We start from the raw sequence: 15400 nt of genomic DNA, 5'->3' as shown, positions 1-15400 counted from the left end.
GGGGGGGGGGATGCGGGCGGCGGGGATTTTCAGGAGCTTCCTAACGTGCCATTGGCCAACTGGAGCGAGACACACACATCCCCTCCGCCGAGTTAAAAGGGATGGAGTGGATGAAATTTCAAAGCCTCCCCTGCAGACACACGCTCTGCTTTGCACACATCAGCACTGAGATGTTCAAATATTCGACTCTGTCGTTCCAGCCTGGTTCCCTCTCCCGTACGCTAGTATCAGCCATGGTTCTGCTGTGATTAATGAGAAAGCCAAACTCAAAGAAAATGGCTCCACATGCATGTGTGTGCGCGCACGGGAAAATTCTTTCAAGACATCCAAAAGTCAAAAGCCTTTTTTCTTTCCATAATGCTAAAAACTGTCCCTAATTAAAAACGGCGTCTCTGAGTCATATATTTCCCATGATTACTTGCTGCGGGCGGTACGAGAAAGTGAAAGTCACCGAGATAAGAAGGGAAGTGGAAGACATTCACCTATTAAACTCATTCACTTATTATGGCCAACAATGCTTTTCCTATTAGCCAGCACACTGACAATGTTATAAGACATTCCTGAAATGTACCGCAAAGAGTAACTGTGTTGCCCTTGTACAGACAATACAGAGCCCTCAGAGCTGGAGCGCGTTCGCTTCCCCCTCCTCCGCTTTTATTTCCCTGACTCGACGGCTTTGATTTGACCAGCCGTCTCCTTTTCTTTACGAGCATCTCTCGTGCCGAACATCTGTACGGCCACCGTCGCACCGGTCGGTGCTATAAAACTAATTAGATTCTTACACACTAAATCAAGTCACAACTCCAAGAGCTCCTCTTTTTTTGTTGTTGTTGTTTTTCTTTGTTTTGTTTTTTTTCCCCGTCTTTTTATGATGGCAACATCTTTGTTGCTAAGCAGTAGTTGCTGTGGTGATTTTGCACTGCAGTTCCCAGAGATCACAAGTCACTCAAAGAGTGCGGCCGGTACGGTGACGTCTTCCGTGTACGGTGAATTAGATGACGTAACTTGAAACCTTCGCACCTAGTTATTCTATTTTTTCTTACTTGTGTACACTTGAACAGGGAATAATATCACTCCATGCCTCCCTCGCTTTGGTTTCCCCCTATCATATGACAGCTGGTGACCAAAGTGGTAACATCCTTGCTCTTGAGGCTCAGTTATAATTCAATATTCAAACCACAGACGGTCTAATAAGCTTCAGTATTATTGGTGGAATGAGATTGCCGCACACTTTCTTTTTTAAAGTCAAATTTAAAACCTTTTAAAAGCCTAAACAAAGAGAAGTGAAAAGCATTTCCACACAGCAACATTACCAAATCAACAAATGCTTTATCTTTTTGAATGTATCTAAAAGTTCAGAGTCAGAAAACATCTTAAAAATACAGATTGTGTGCAAAAAAACAAAAAAAACAACAACCCACGGAGCAGTTTAGCAGTCGCTTGAAAGAATTACTGAAAGATTCAGTTTAACAGAACTCATCAATACGTCCAATTTTACCAGTCAGCGTACCAGCAGGAGATGACGGTGTACTAGCAGCAAGCATGAAAGAATCCATTGGCACCTTATCTTTTTTTAATACAAGCATAGTGTGCTCTTCTGGTTTCATACGGGACTTGATTGTTCAGGAACTCATTGTCCCAAGTTTCAAACTTTTTTTTTTTGCCTCAAAATTTCTCCTTCGACTTTCAGGATATTCTTGGTATTTTTCATCTCGGAGCCAAATATCTCCAAACTTGTATTTGAAAGCTTATTTTTCTTCCTTTCATGGTTTGTGTGATACCTTCAGTGAATGTGAGATGAAGCTTTTGAGCACATAATTTTAAAAAAGGCATCAATATAAGTAGGGCTGCCACAAACGATTATTTTGATAGTCCACTAGTCACAGATTATTTTTTGCGATTAGTCGACTAATCAGATCATCATGCACTGGACGTAAAACGTACAGCTTATTGCACCAGCAGCATCTGCTCTTATATAACTATTATTAGCTTACAGCTTTAAGTGTTTAAGGTCTGTGCTAACTAAATATAAAGACAAGATGATAGTTTATTAAATTTTAATGAAATTTGCAGATTGTTTCGGTGAAGTTTAATAAACTCCTTGCTATCTAAAATATAACAGGACAACGGAGTATATTCTCCAGCATCTCACACTTCTGATAATCAGCTGTCTGCTTGACGTTTATTCAGCTGTGTAAAAACTATAACTTTAATCTCAGCCAAACCGATTTACTCAGGAACAAATAAAATACTGAAAAAAGCCAAACAATAACATTTTAAGTTATCTAAGTGACTTATGTATCATGTTTAACCTGAGTAGCGACAGACGGCGGTGGGTTTGAAACGATTTGCCGGGAGTCCGGTGTTCTCACGGTGCTAGTTAGCCTAGCCCCCAGCTAGCTATCGAGCTAGTGGGTAACAGACGTCTCCGAAAAAGCCCTTGTGAAAATATGCGGTGTCTTGATAAACTGAGCAGATATTTGAGGTTTACACAGCTACATTCTCGCCTGAAAATATGTTAAACGTTTATTTTGTGACCCAGAAAGAATAATAAGAGTAATATTAAAACTAACTAGCTGCCGCCATTGTTGGAAACTGAGCTGGGCTGCGCTATGAATTCTGGGACACAGCTTCTTCTTCTTCGGGGTTTAACGGCAGCTGGCATCCTTGTACATGCAGTGCTGCCATCTTCTGTTTCAGTCCGTTATTACACTCTTAAATCCTGCTATTATTCCTGCGTCTTTTGCGATCTTAAAAAGCTTCAAACAACGCGTCGACTATTAAATCAGTCGTCGACGATTTTGATAGTCGACGTAATCGTGACTAGTCGACTAATTGTGGCAGCCCCAAATATAAGATAGCTGCAAATATAGAATGTGATAATCTCAAAATAGAAGACTTCAAGGGTGAAAATAAAACATTTAATGACCTTAAATTTGATCATTGACATGCATTTCTCTTTAAAGATGTGCAGGAACCCATGGTTGTGTCCTGCACATTGAAACGTTGTGATTGTAATTTTGTCGAGTGTCCCACCAAATGCTAAAGTCCCACCAGGAAAACAACAGACTGCAGGATGACCAAAGGTACTGTGACGGCAATGAACCAGACATTTCACGGCCACTGAACTAGTTGCGAGCAGGTCTGCGAGCACTCGTCGGTCGATGTTTTCAGTGCGACTTTGGTTCATTAAGACATCAATAAAAGATCAATAAGCCGGACTCAAGTTGGCAATTGCATGCAATCAATGATAATATGACAAATAAATTATAAGTTAGCGAAAAATGCAAATCTGCACATGTAATTTTAGAGATAGGAAAGCGGATTTCCTTCACAAATTGTGACAAATGGTAGTTTCTGCATGCTTTCATATAGGAACATAACCAGTTGAGTCGAGTCCCCTGTTGCACGTGTCGCAGATCGACTGCAACATGTCGGCAGTCTGTCTGCATTTATAAATTAGATGCTAATGGTTTGGAAACCTTCACCAATCAAACTCACAGTGACTGCTGCGAGTTGTTTGGAGTCGATCAATAACCGTTGCCAAGGTTGAGGCTGTTGCTAAACCATCACGTGCAATCATTGTGCAACCATTTTTTCCCCTGGTCACAAGAAGGTTGCTGTCCTATTTTTACTCTCGTGTGACTGAAGCATTAACTGAGCTCTCCATTTAGTCACGAGATCAGTATCTTACTAACAAAAGGATTAAAACTCTTAAAGTGGAAATGCTGTTCCCAGCCAAAGCTCAAAGAGCTTTTTTTACTCTCACACATACTCTAGATATTACTAGATTGAGTCAGTATGAATCATAGTTTTTAGCATTTTTTTTACTTCTGGCTCTTATTTTTTTCTTTTTCAAACATGCATTTTGATTTGTTTTGGTCCGCTGGGTACTCGACTTTGGAGTAGAGTTAAAAATGATTTCAAGAGGGAGAACGAGGGATGTTCTGAACTGACGGCGAAAGCTCAAAGTAGTTCTCGGCGGTATAGGATAAAGTCTTTTACTGTATAACACACTACGTGATACGCCACGAGGCGGACACCAGGGAATGGCTTCCTGTCGTTTCTTCCTGACCAGAGATCCCAGAGATGAGAGTCGCGCTCACCTATTGACTGGTCTACCACCAGGTCCACCCCTCCCCAGTTTCCCACTGGTATCTGCACTCAGACGCACCTCCATAATCACCGTCACCCTCGCTGAGTAATTACGCCGATTAATGCGCAGACAGAGCTCGCCTCTGGCTGTGGATACTCTATCAAGACACGCGCGATAATGGATGAGCGTGCATTCTTAATAGAGAATCCATAGCGCCTAAACCTGGAAAAACATGTGTATACTTTTTTGATTACCCACAATCCTCTTGGTGTAGATCATTTACCAGCCCAGAAACAAGAGAACGCGGTCAGGTTCTTTCGCCCTTGTCGTGGCGCTCTCGCTGACCTCTAAAAATGGACAACAAAGATCATATCACGAAACCAATACTAGCGCCAACAGCCTTTGCACAAATTGATTTACCCACCCAGAACTCACTCCCATCTCAATGAGGTGGCAGGATGCTCACAGCATATATCACTGTCACACAAGCACCCTCTAGTGAAATGTGATTTTTATCTTTATGAGCTTTTTCCCCTCCTTTTCGGTACAGCGTGTAGCGGCTTGTGATAAGTGATGAGAAATAAAGGCTTAGCGCATTACGTTAATACAGGTGCTCTGTGCGCATATGGGTGCTATCACACAGGCAGAACGACACTGCTGCGGTCGCGCGCGTTCGAAAGCGGCTGGCGAGGCGGCAGGGGGTCGGTGCTATATGGCTCATAGATCACTAGCGTGTGGGTGAGAGTTGTCACCACAGCCAGCGCCTGGCTGCGAAGCACAACATAGTTTATGGCACACTCCTGCTAGACGTAAGCACGAATCGTGGCCCAGGCAACAATGAGGAAAAGCGCACTAAAAATAGATGATAAGCTTTTTTGCGCTCGCCCCAGAAACAATGGCTCCTTTTGATTTTTCATGCACTGAAACTGTCGAACAAAGGATAAAGGAAGCGGCGCGTAATGTCTGACTGGGCCTGTAGTAAAAGATCTGGATAAATACAGGCGAGAGGCCCCCGCTAACCTGAAACGCACCCTCGGTGAAAGCTGGAAAGACACGATAAACGTTGCACTTTCAAGTGTGTTAAATGCACTAAGATAGTCGGGGCTTTCTCTCTTTCCGACTGACAACCTCTGTTACACAGTTAATTACAGCCAACTGCAACACAGCGCAGTGTCAATTATCATGTGCTTTAGCTCTCTCCCAATGGATATTTTTACTGCCTGGGTTTCACTGCTAAAGTTTCTACCTTCTTTTATTGCTATTCTGCCCAGGTCTCGAGGCTGAATTACATTCGCCAGACAGAGCTGTAAAAACAGAAGGGATTTAAGGATTCAGATTGGTGGAGGGTAACCTAATCTTCCGTAATTGGGGGAATGGTTCTCATTTATATCAGCCTACTTTAGAAAGCAAGCTCATCGGCAGGCTGCTATCATCCCAGGCATTTTACTCCGACGATTCATTTTCATAAAGGCAGAGGAAAGGGAGGCCGGGCCGCCACCGCTTTCGAACACGCATATTAAACCTAATCGCGATTAATCAGCGCGCCGCTTTGACTTTGCAGGTTGTGGGAATCAACATACACAGCAGAAATGTTGCACAGAGATCCTTCATGTGCTCGCTGGGTTTCGCCCGAGCCGCTGTGCTGCTGGAGTGCTGTGAAATAACACATTCTGGGCTGCGTTGTCTGAAAATGGAACTAAAATGGTAATCCTCTGCCAGGCAAAGCGTTCTCGCCTCGCCAGATGCTTAGTTCTGAAATTTGCCTAATTGCCACGCTCAGATCAATCCCTTTCACTCTGCCAAATGAATCTGCCAAAGTGTGTTGTGAGCGTTTTGTTGGCCCAATATGGGCATTTTTTTTGCCTCGCAAAGATTGGTGTTTTCGTGACTTGCGGTGAAGGCCTCGGAGACTTTTTAGTATTGGTGACATATCTGCACAAGCGGAGGAGCGTCCAACCCTGCTGACCCATGTGCCCATTAGCTATGGTGTTGCAGTGAGGGCACAGGGCCCGTCTTGGCTCCATCACACACACACACACACACCCACTCTTCATATGGCTCAGACACATGTCGTGGGCAGACTAAACGTGGCCCTCTGATCAAAGAGCAGCATGTACGGATGGACGCTGACTTCCTGACCCCCCCTCCCTGCACCCACACACACACTGACTATCCTTTATTGTGTACAGTAGGCACAATCACTGCACTCTAGGCATGCACGGCTCTGTAGTAACGCGTTTTCCTCTTTAAAATACCGAAACCCTGTCACAACTAATGGTACGTGGGCACAAACACTGAATTTTTAAAAAAAAATCCTACTCGTGCATCTGCTACTGTAGTCATTAAAACTACGCTAAGTGCTTTTGAGGCTATGAATGGCACACACATATGCTTAGCACATCTTGGACCAGGAGCAACATCCATCTACAATTCATCCCCCATCTGCACGGCGTCACCAGAAAAATGACGGCGGCGCAAAAGTCCTCGCTCCACAACAAGAGCAACGTCGGTTAAAAAAAAGAAAGAAGAAAGAGAAGCGCATCTATCTGTGTGCGCGTGTAAATATGGAAAGTGACGGATGAATCAGAAGTTTAGTCAACAGAGAAAACCTTGGTTCCAGCTGCCCGGCTGTCTGATGAGCCACTCTATGCTTGTCAACAACATCCCCTATCATTCTCGCACAACTATCTACTCACAAAACCAAGACCCGCCCCCTACATCCCTTCGGCAATTCCACCATCCTCCAGGAGAAACACCTCCGAAAGCAGAGCGGCTTGCTCGCAGCGGCGGCGGCAGAAATCCCTTTCCCTCCTCGACTCTTTCCCCCCCCTCCCTCTCTGCCTTCCCCTCTCTTCTCCTCTCTCTGTATTTCTGTGCATGTCCTCTCTCATTCCTCTTTCTCTCCCTTCCCGCGCCGCTTCTCCTGCTGCCGCCGCCGCTGTGTTTGGCGCGACGGATGAAAACATAAAAGAGGCAAAGAATAAAAAGAAAGCGAAATAGACAAAACCGATGTTGGGGAGGCTGGAGAAGCCAAATTAGCATGAGAATACTCACAGTGTTGTTGCTGAAGGAGCGCGGGGATGGGAGCGCGGCACCGGTCCCTCCGTCAGATACAACCTGCACAAGATTGAAGAGGAGAAAAAAAAAAAGAAAACCGAGGCTGTGAGAGAGCGGCAAAGCGAGAGGGGAGAGGAGGAGGAGGAGAGAAGAACAGGACAAGGAGGAGGAGGAGAAGAAGAAGAGAGAGGAGGAGGGAGCTGAGCATCTAAGGCACGCACCAACAGGAGCCCAAATAAAGAAATAAAAGGATTCCTCGAGCAATGTGCGTGTGTTTGGGCAGCGATGCTGTGTTTGTGTGTGTTGTGATGAAAGGGGGCGGGGAAGCTGGTTGTCTTTGGGAAATATAAAAACACACACACACGCTCACATGCGGGGTTGCACTTGGCCGCACAATCACATCTGACAGGTCTGATCTGTGGTCCACCTACCTCCTTATCGCTGCCTCACTCTTCCACAGTACTCTGCTCTCTCTCTCTCTCACAAACACTAAATCTCACTCGCTCGCTCTCTCTGTTGCTCACACTGATGCCAGAGATTCGGCCGCTACAGGGGAGCTATCGCCCTCATCACTGTATGTTGCTGGAAGAGGGAGGGCACCATCGGATCTCCCGCCCGCCCACGCCACCCGGCCCGACCCCTCCTCCCCTCCATCTCCTCCTCCATCTCCACCTCCAATGTACAGAGAAAGAGAATGCTTCAATTGAATGAAAGCAATCCCAGCGGCATTGAGGCAATTATAGAGGCTGCTGGCACTGTTTTCTGCTTTTTTCGTCCTCCCCTCCTCTTTCTCGTTCCCTTCATCCTCTCCCGGGCTGGTGGAGAGTCTGTTTTCTCTCCCTTTTAGTTTCTCTCTGCTCCAGACATATGCCACTATTAATGTAGCTTCTGTCACTTCAGCTGTTTTGGTCAGATCACCTCCATCTCTGCTTCAACCTCCGAGGCCCAGGTAGAGTTGCCTCTCTCCCTGCCCGTCTGCACGGCTGCCAGATCCTTCTGAGCCCCCAAAAAGCTCCTCGAAACCGGACTCTTCACTCCACAAACCCGAGAGCGTAACTTAGTAACGGCACAGCGAAGAACAGAAACGCCCCAGGGAAAACTTTAATAACTATCTCTTAGGCTCCTCCTCGTGCGTTTCTGCCTTTCTCCTTGAAAAATCTGGCGCTACATATATCATCATCAAAAGAAGAGCTGTAAGTCAAACACCTCAGCCTCTAATCAGGTAGCTCTCCCTCCGTCCCCTCCACCCCCGCTCCGTGCATCCCCGCAGCCACTACTGCACTTTATCTCCCCTCAATTAACATCTTCCGAGCGAGCCTCTATTATCTTAACCACACAGAGCAGAGAGGTCCTCCGAGGAGACACCGTGGAGGACGGCTGAGCTGTGGACAGAGGGCTCCCAGCCCTGCTGCTGCCGCCGCTTCAATTCGCAGGCCTAATTAAAGCCCGAGTCAGACATGACAAACTGCGAGCGGAGGTGCAACAGAAACAAACACAGTCAGAGGCTCTGCCTGCGCGGATGCATGTAGCCCGGAGGATTCTCTTTGTGAAGATTATCTGCCAGAAAACAGACACGTTCATGTCAACGTCATGACAACATCATCCAAATCTCCTTTGACAGTTTGCTCACTTTGATTGTGCTTTTCTGTGCAGACGCCACCACCGTGTCGCGGCATCTGTACCAATGCAAAGGCTCAAGGATTCCCATAAAATATTTAAGCGATACAGCGCGTCGATGTCACGCTCGTATACGACTAATTTCCATTTTGAAAATACACCCCCTCCCTTGTGTTCGGTCGCCCTCGCTAACTTCAATTTCACCCAACGAAGCGATCAAACCGCACATTAAGCCATCAAGCTGCCCTCTTTGTCCTTGCTTCCATCACACAACAACAGTGAGAGCCGGTCCCCCCTCACACCTCCACTCCCGCCACAAAGGAAGCTTGGCTATTTGGACGTCTCTGCCGTGGACTTTGGCTGAGGCTAGACTATTAAGAGTATTCTATTACTGTTAGGTTAACCTGTCACGCTTGGATGTGGCTCTCTTTATTGTCTGGCTGCTGTGAAAGGGCAGGGGATAAAACTCAATCAGCGGGACAAACGACCACACATACCTCCATTCATCAGGACCCGGGGTTTCCCCCGGCCACCGCGCCCACGCTGTAACGCCGCGGGGGCGGACTTGGCTCCTTAAAATTAGAGACCCTCCCCTCAGGAGCCAATCTGTCCAAGGATGGACGGATGGAGTGAAATCTTTGGTAACATCAGATTTCACTCCTTAATCACGACTTGGGGAATAGCAGCTCTAAGAGGGATGAAGGAGTTAATGCATCGACTGAGATCAAGTATTGCAGTAGACAATGCGGGGGAGTGATTAAGAAAGCAGACTAGTGATCAGTGGATGACAGGGGTCAATCCCCTGTTGGGCAATTGGGTAGTGGCCCTGGGCTATGGTACTTAGCCCCAACAAAGCAGCCAGACACTCAACTGTGTGAGTGGATAAAATGTCAAATTCAACTTCACCCTTTGCCAAGGTTCAAAGCAAGAAGATGACAGTGAACGCTTTGGTTATTAAAAAATTCATATCGTAATGAAACAGCCGTGTTCCATCTTCACACATCCCCCTGCAGCAAACACGGCACTCCTTTTTTCATGGGATCCATCAAGGGAGGGCCACAATTAAGTGACTAATTTGATTAGGAGATAATGTGAGTCCCACTTAATGGAAAGGACAGACTTCACAACACAGGCAGATTAGTTTGGTGGATGCCTGCTTATTAATTAAGACAGCCCTCCGTGCCCATATTAAGTCAAATGCACAGATGCAGTTTTAATGGGTCAAACGTAAGACAAATGGAAATTGGGATGTGGAGGAGAAAAAGAGAAGCTGCTAATACTTGACGATGAAAACTAAAAAATGACCATGAAATGTTTTAATTAAACTTGTATTAACGTCTCCTTAAAAAACAAAAAGTTTGGTGCACGCTCGCGTTAATTACCCCTTCGTAACGTAATCGGTAGCTTGTTGCTAAAACGTGCCGAAGTGCTTCTCCTCTTGAATTTCACTGTGCTGCGTCTGTGTTTCCACTGTGTGTCATTGCACACCATAGCAACAGCAAGTCATTACACTCGTTCAAATTACCTCTCTCACTGTCATTCAGGTTTTGTCTCTGATTCTGCATAAGCCTTTAGACGAACTCCTGCTTTTTATTCATGATACGATCGGCATGCTAACGCACTGCTACGACTTACGCCTCGTCCCTCGGAAGATTTGATACAAGCATACAATGAATTATTTATTAATAAACTCATTTAATCTTTGAGCAAAAAGCAAATAAATGGCCCAATTTTCTCCTTTGAAAACTATAAGTAGGCCCGAAATCTTGTCTTGACTGATGCACGGTTCCTGTGAGCAGCTTTGTTATTTTTTTCCACTCTGGCCTCCTGCTTTCTTTTCTAAAGTCCAACAGATTTTGTCTGTAGCTCGTGTCCTGCATGCCCCAACGGCTGCCCAGTGCACGCTGACAATCAGCCAGATGGATCTCCAGTGCGACGATTTCTGAGTCCCTGTAGAAAAAGGTAAAAACCACAACCAAAAGCATGAGAGATTACTGTATTTGCGGCAGTCCTTGAGTTTGTGCTCGCCGTCTGGCTGGAGTATTCAGCCACTGCAGTGCTCTGTCATTCTGGGCACACAGCACACTCCCAAGCGCTCTATTTACGGTAGCCGAATCCCTGCTGCGTGGAGCAGGAAGGGTATAATCTCCCAGTGGTATTCTGGGTGGTGAATCTGCCGGTGTTGTCTGTGCATACCAATAGCAACCTCACCTCTGTCTAAGGAGTTATAATGTATAGAGAAAGAAAGAAGCGGAGAACCGGCCAACAGAGCGCTGAGGTGTTGGAAGGGAAACGGCGGCGTCTGGTACCCCCGGTGGGGAAATACATTCGCTCCCACCAACACTACCAGTGCGAGTGTTACCACTTTGGTGTCTCCTACTCGTACCACCTGCGTCTGTACAGTCGCACCGTGCTGAATTCAATCAAGCAGTCATGTAAAACAGCTACGTCTACGTAGTGTTTATGTATGCCACCACCTGCAGACACGGGGCTCATTCTGAGAGCTATGATCATCTCGCTGCAAGAAAATGTGATGGAATTTCATTTGAAGAGAGCGTATCTGCAAACTGAAGAGGACTGTAAGAGAAGGTGTAGATTAAACTGCTGTGAGACTCGAGCATTTCTCTGACATGGGCTACAAAACATTGGATTCATCTGTATTTTTTAATCTATTTTTCCAGACGTGGTCACTTTGGTATTGCTTTTTTTTCTGGCTCTATTCAGACATACGCCCGACGCTGACAGAATGAGCCGTAGCACTCGCGTTCTGTGCTACCCGAACTCGATCACAGCCCTCTCGATCGTGCACCGCGCCGACCGATCCTGAGACGGATAATAAAGTTACTGCTGTGTGCTCATTGCTGCTTGGAGCAATATTCATTTCTAATAGATGTTATTGAGGAAAAACTCTGCACCCCGTTCTAATTTCGTGTGTGCAGAAAGAGCGTTGGTTTAATACATACGCACACAATTTTAATTCTTTCGCCCATGACAGAGTGAGACTCTCAGACTGGATGTCTTACACCAGCCTTTGCCTCTTCGTGATCTTGTTAGCAGCAACCATGTCTGAACTGACCAACTCGAGACGCAGGAAAGAGACGTGAGCTTCTGCAGTCTTGGGTTTGCCTTTTCTGTTAACGTGAAGGCACGCATTTAATCGTGTTAAACCTGAATGCTGCTGTGAGGACTGTCCTTGCAACTTTTACTAATGCCTGAAGCTGACATTGTGGAAAGGAGCGCTTCATGGATGCCAGCGCAGATGCATCGCACCACAATGCCCTGAAGTGACGAAGCGCAACAATGCTACACGACGGCTACTGTCTGAGGCGTCAGGTGACTTCCCTCTCGGCTATGCGTGCACGATGAGGCCTCGGCTTCCTTTCTGAATACGATTTGTGCTGAGAACTGGGCGAGCCCAGGGTGAGAGCCAAACCGACAATGCTGAGATGGAGGGAAGATTCAGAGAGCCTCTGTTCTCTCACTGGGGGATCCCCCACATCATTTAGCGCCTCATGCAGATCGCTGCTAGTGGTAACACAGCCCTCTGGGCCTGGGGAATTAATGTACCAAGCAATGGCAGAAGTGATTTATTAAAATAACACAGCCTGATGAGAGAGGGACCAGGGCTGCTCTTCCTCAGCTCAGCCCCATATGTCACAGAGGGAGGAAGTGGAATCATATAGGTGCTACAGCGAAGAGCAACAAAGGAGAGACTGAGAGAAAGTGGAAAGCCACTACACAAATTGTGCAACAGTCCTCGCTGTCATTGCCTATTTATTTACCCTCTTTCCATTTGAGTCAGGCCTTGTATTAAATTGATCCCTCCTGCCGCGTTTTGCCTTGTTGAACAAGCGCAAAGCCCCGTTAAGTGTCTGTGAAAGGCTGGTGATTGTGTTTGCGGCGCCCCGGGTGTGATGTGGCCGTCTGCTCCCCTCTATCTCCCCCGGACAGACGGGATTAGAGGCTGAGAGAGGGGCTGAATGACCCTCTAGGGGGGGACAAGAGACAGGCAGGCTGTGAGCAGCTTGGTCTAGAGCTCACACGCAAATACACAGTGACAAATACAGGCCTGTGCACACACAGACTCTCAGCAGCACAAGCACAAAGTGTTTAAGCTTAGCTTGCCCCCAGACAGAGGCACGGCCATCCGGAGGCTTGGCCACGCGCAGAGGTAGACACGCACTTATCCACGAGCTCGCTTATTAGCTACAGCGGCAGCACCAGTGAAAAGCCTATGTATCCTCTCGCTGCTGGTGATATAAAACATCTGCTGTGTTGTTAAACATCTGCTGTTTAATAGTTCATATCTCTGATATTTTATCATTTTTCATTGAGCTAATCAAGATTTGCATAAATTCCTGCTGATATCGTTCCCGCCTGCTACTGTAGAGCGACAGCGGGTGATTTCATATGTACTGAAATAAAGGAGCCGATGCAGTTTCCTCGCAGAACCTGCGATGGTTACGGGCAGCCCCTCGTCACTACTAGGATGTCAAAAATGGCGATTTTTCTCTAAGCTGCTGACGTCTTAAGTATATGCACAAGGTGTCCTTGAGCATCCTTTATGGCAACAGCGAGAAGCATCTCTGACTCCCAACTCATCACACATGGATGCTCATCATAAAGGACACTAGGTAAGTGTCATATTGCAACATGCAATATGAAAAATTACAAAATCTACTCATGCAGATTTCACCGGCTTAACCCAAACAATTAGTTTACAACTAACCATTGACCAAAACTACAAAAATACAAAGGCGAATGAGTGAAAACCAATCAAATGCTTGCTGCATTGCAACTCCTCCAAGCTCATAATGTTTACGCCTTTATGACTGACATATTTTGGCGTCCAATATTGCCTCTGGTTTGGTCACTGCAGTAAGAGGTCTAAAATTTGCATGCATTTCCATCTTATGCTTGCAAGCTTATCCAGCGTGGCTGACTATACATACAAGAGTGGAGTCATTTCAAATGACTGAACGACAAACACAGGTTGGAGGAAAAAAACAGAAAAGGAAGTGAAGTGGATTTTTTAGGAGACACTGATATAGTCAGATACAAATTTAACTCCAATGTAGCGGAATCTGAGACTTAAAGCGGCTTTCCCCCAACAAAAATGGATTCCTGGAAAAATAACTGCAGTCTTCACAGATCCCTGAGAGGCTGCCGCACACATCTCCCAGCCTGCTCCATCTGATCCACGGAGCCCCCAGGGGATGTTACTGTACCGCTCCCCCCGTCAAAGCAATGGAGCAGCACTCATTCACATCAAGGAGCACACTTTGAATCCATTCAGATCAGATGATTACGATGCTGGGCACCTTCCTCGGTGGGGCAGATAAGTGGAGAGGCTCCATCCGACATTTACATCTCATACACCTCATCAAACACTGGGTCTTTGTAGTCATGTGTTACATTTGAATAAAGCAAAGCTGGAATTTTTAAGCAGTGTGAAAATTCATCAAACCTTCCATCCGGTGAGGCCCTTGTCTCTCCTAGCAAATAACTCTTGGTTACCTTATTCAAACTGAAAGTGGCAGGGCTCAAATCAAATCAAGTCCAATCAAATTGCGCTCGGGTGAAAAAGTGAGGAGTGGGGACGGAAAGGGAAAGGGCTCAAAAACAGTCACGTTTTCTCAGAGTTCAAGTTCTCTCAACCTTTTAATGGCTCGCTGCTGAAATTTACTAAATAATGCAGGTGAATTTGCACAAAGCTCGTTTTCTTAAAAGCAACAACAGCTTCGTTAAAGACAAAGTCAGGAGGAGAGGAAGGTAAAGAAGGCAGTGCAGAGACTATAGAGATCAGTGTGAGCTTTGAAGATTTAAAAGGTGTGTTATGTTCAAAACGGCGACCTTTCTTTGTGTAATTCTGTCACTTGATAGAAGAAACGTGTTAGAAAAATGCAAATGTTTATCCATTTACCTGAAAAGGAGGACTAGCTAAAGGAAACCTGTCCTTTATAAACGCATTAAGAGACCGACACGTCGTCAAATTCCTTTACACGATGAATGCATCCAGACAGAAAAAGACCTGAATGGAGACAAAGGCAGAGATAGAGAGCGAGAGGCAACCACGATTTCTTCCTCTGCCTCCAGCTTGAACTTTCGGGGCAAAGATGAAATAAAATAACAATGGGTTACTATAGAAATAACGCTGGAGCTCATAACTAAGTAGCTGGGAGAGATGGGGAGCATCTGAAGGAGGTGGTAGTGGTGGGTGGGGGGGGAGGAGGTTTGGAGGGGGTCCAGCTTTTATCTGTCAGCCGCAATCCTCCATCATCAAAGCTCTTCACCACTTTCAGGGCCAGGATGCAAAGACACCAGTAGATCATTAGTCTCCAGTGAAGAACAGTAATTTATCCGAGTGTTTTTTTTCTTCTTTTCCACAAAAGTTGAGAGGAGTGAAAGAAGGTTTGTGTGGGTAAGAAGGATAGAAAAAAACGACAGAAAGAGGGAGTAATCTTTTTTCACTAAGTCAATTTCTCTGGGCACTAACCTAGCTCCCTTTGGGCTAGCGGTGCAGGTATCAAGCCTGCGGTCTGACGGGCTCCTCTCTCTGTGAAGCACTAGCCCTTTGCAGCACATCAATACACTGAACTTTTCCAGCAGAGTACCTGAGCTCTCCTGCAT

At 46.0% G+C, this 15400-nt stretch overlaps 1 protein-coding gene across 5 annotated transcripts in view; it reads right to left on the bottom strand.

Moving 5' to 3' along the window:
• Positions 1 to 15400, bottom strand: part of LOC102308260 (RNA binding protein fox-1 homolog 3) — a 436461-nt gene that overhangs the window by 273090 nt on the left and 147971 nt on the right. For 2 of the 5 annotated variants that reach the window (XM_014334179.2, XM_042221529.1), the window contains one exon: positions 7151 to 7213. The exons of 1 other annotated variant lie outside the window; for it this stretch is intronic. The gene's annotated coding sequence lies outside the window, so the exon portion shown is untranslated. 2 more of the 5 variants (XM_014334180.2, XM_014334181.2) reach the window with 2 other exon arrangements.

Source organism: Haplochromis burtoni, unplaced genomic scaffold, assembly GCF_018398535.1.
Source record: "Haplochromis burtoni strain Fernald_Lab_line unplaced genomic scaffold, NCSU_Asbu1 Contig_68, whole genome shotgun sequence".
Classification (NCBI taxonomy): domain Eukaryota; kingdom Metazoa; phylum Chordata; class Actinopteri; order Cichliformes; family Cichlidae; genus Haplochromis; species Haplochromis burtoni.
The sequence above is the reverse complement of the archived record's forward strand: the minus strand, read 5'-3'. Positions and strand labels throughout refer to the sequence as shown.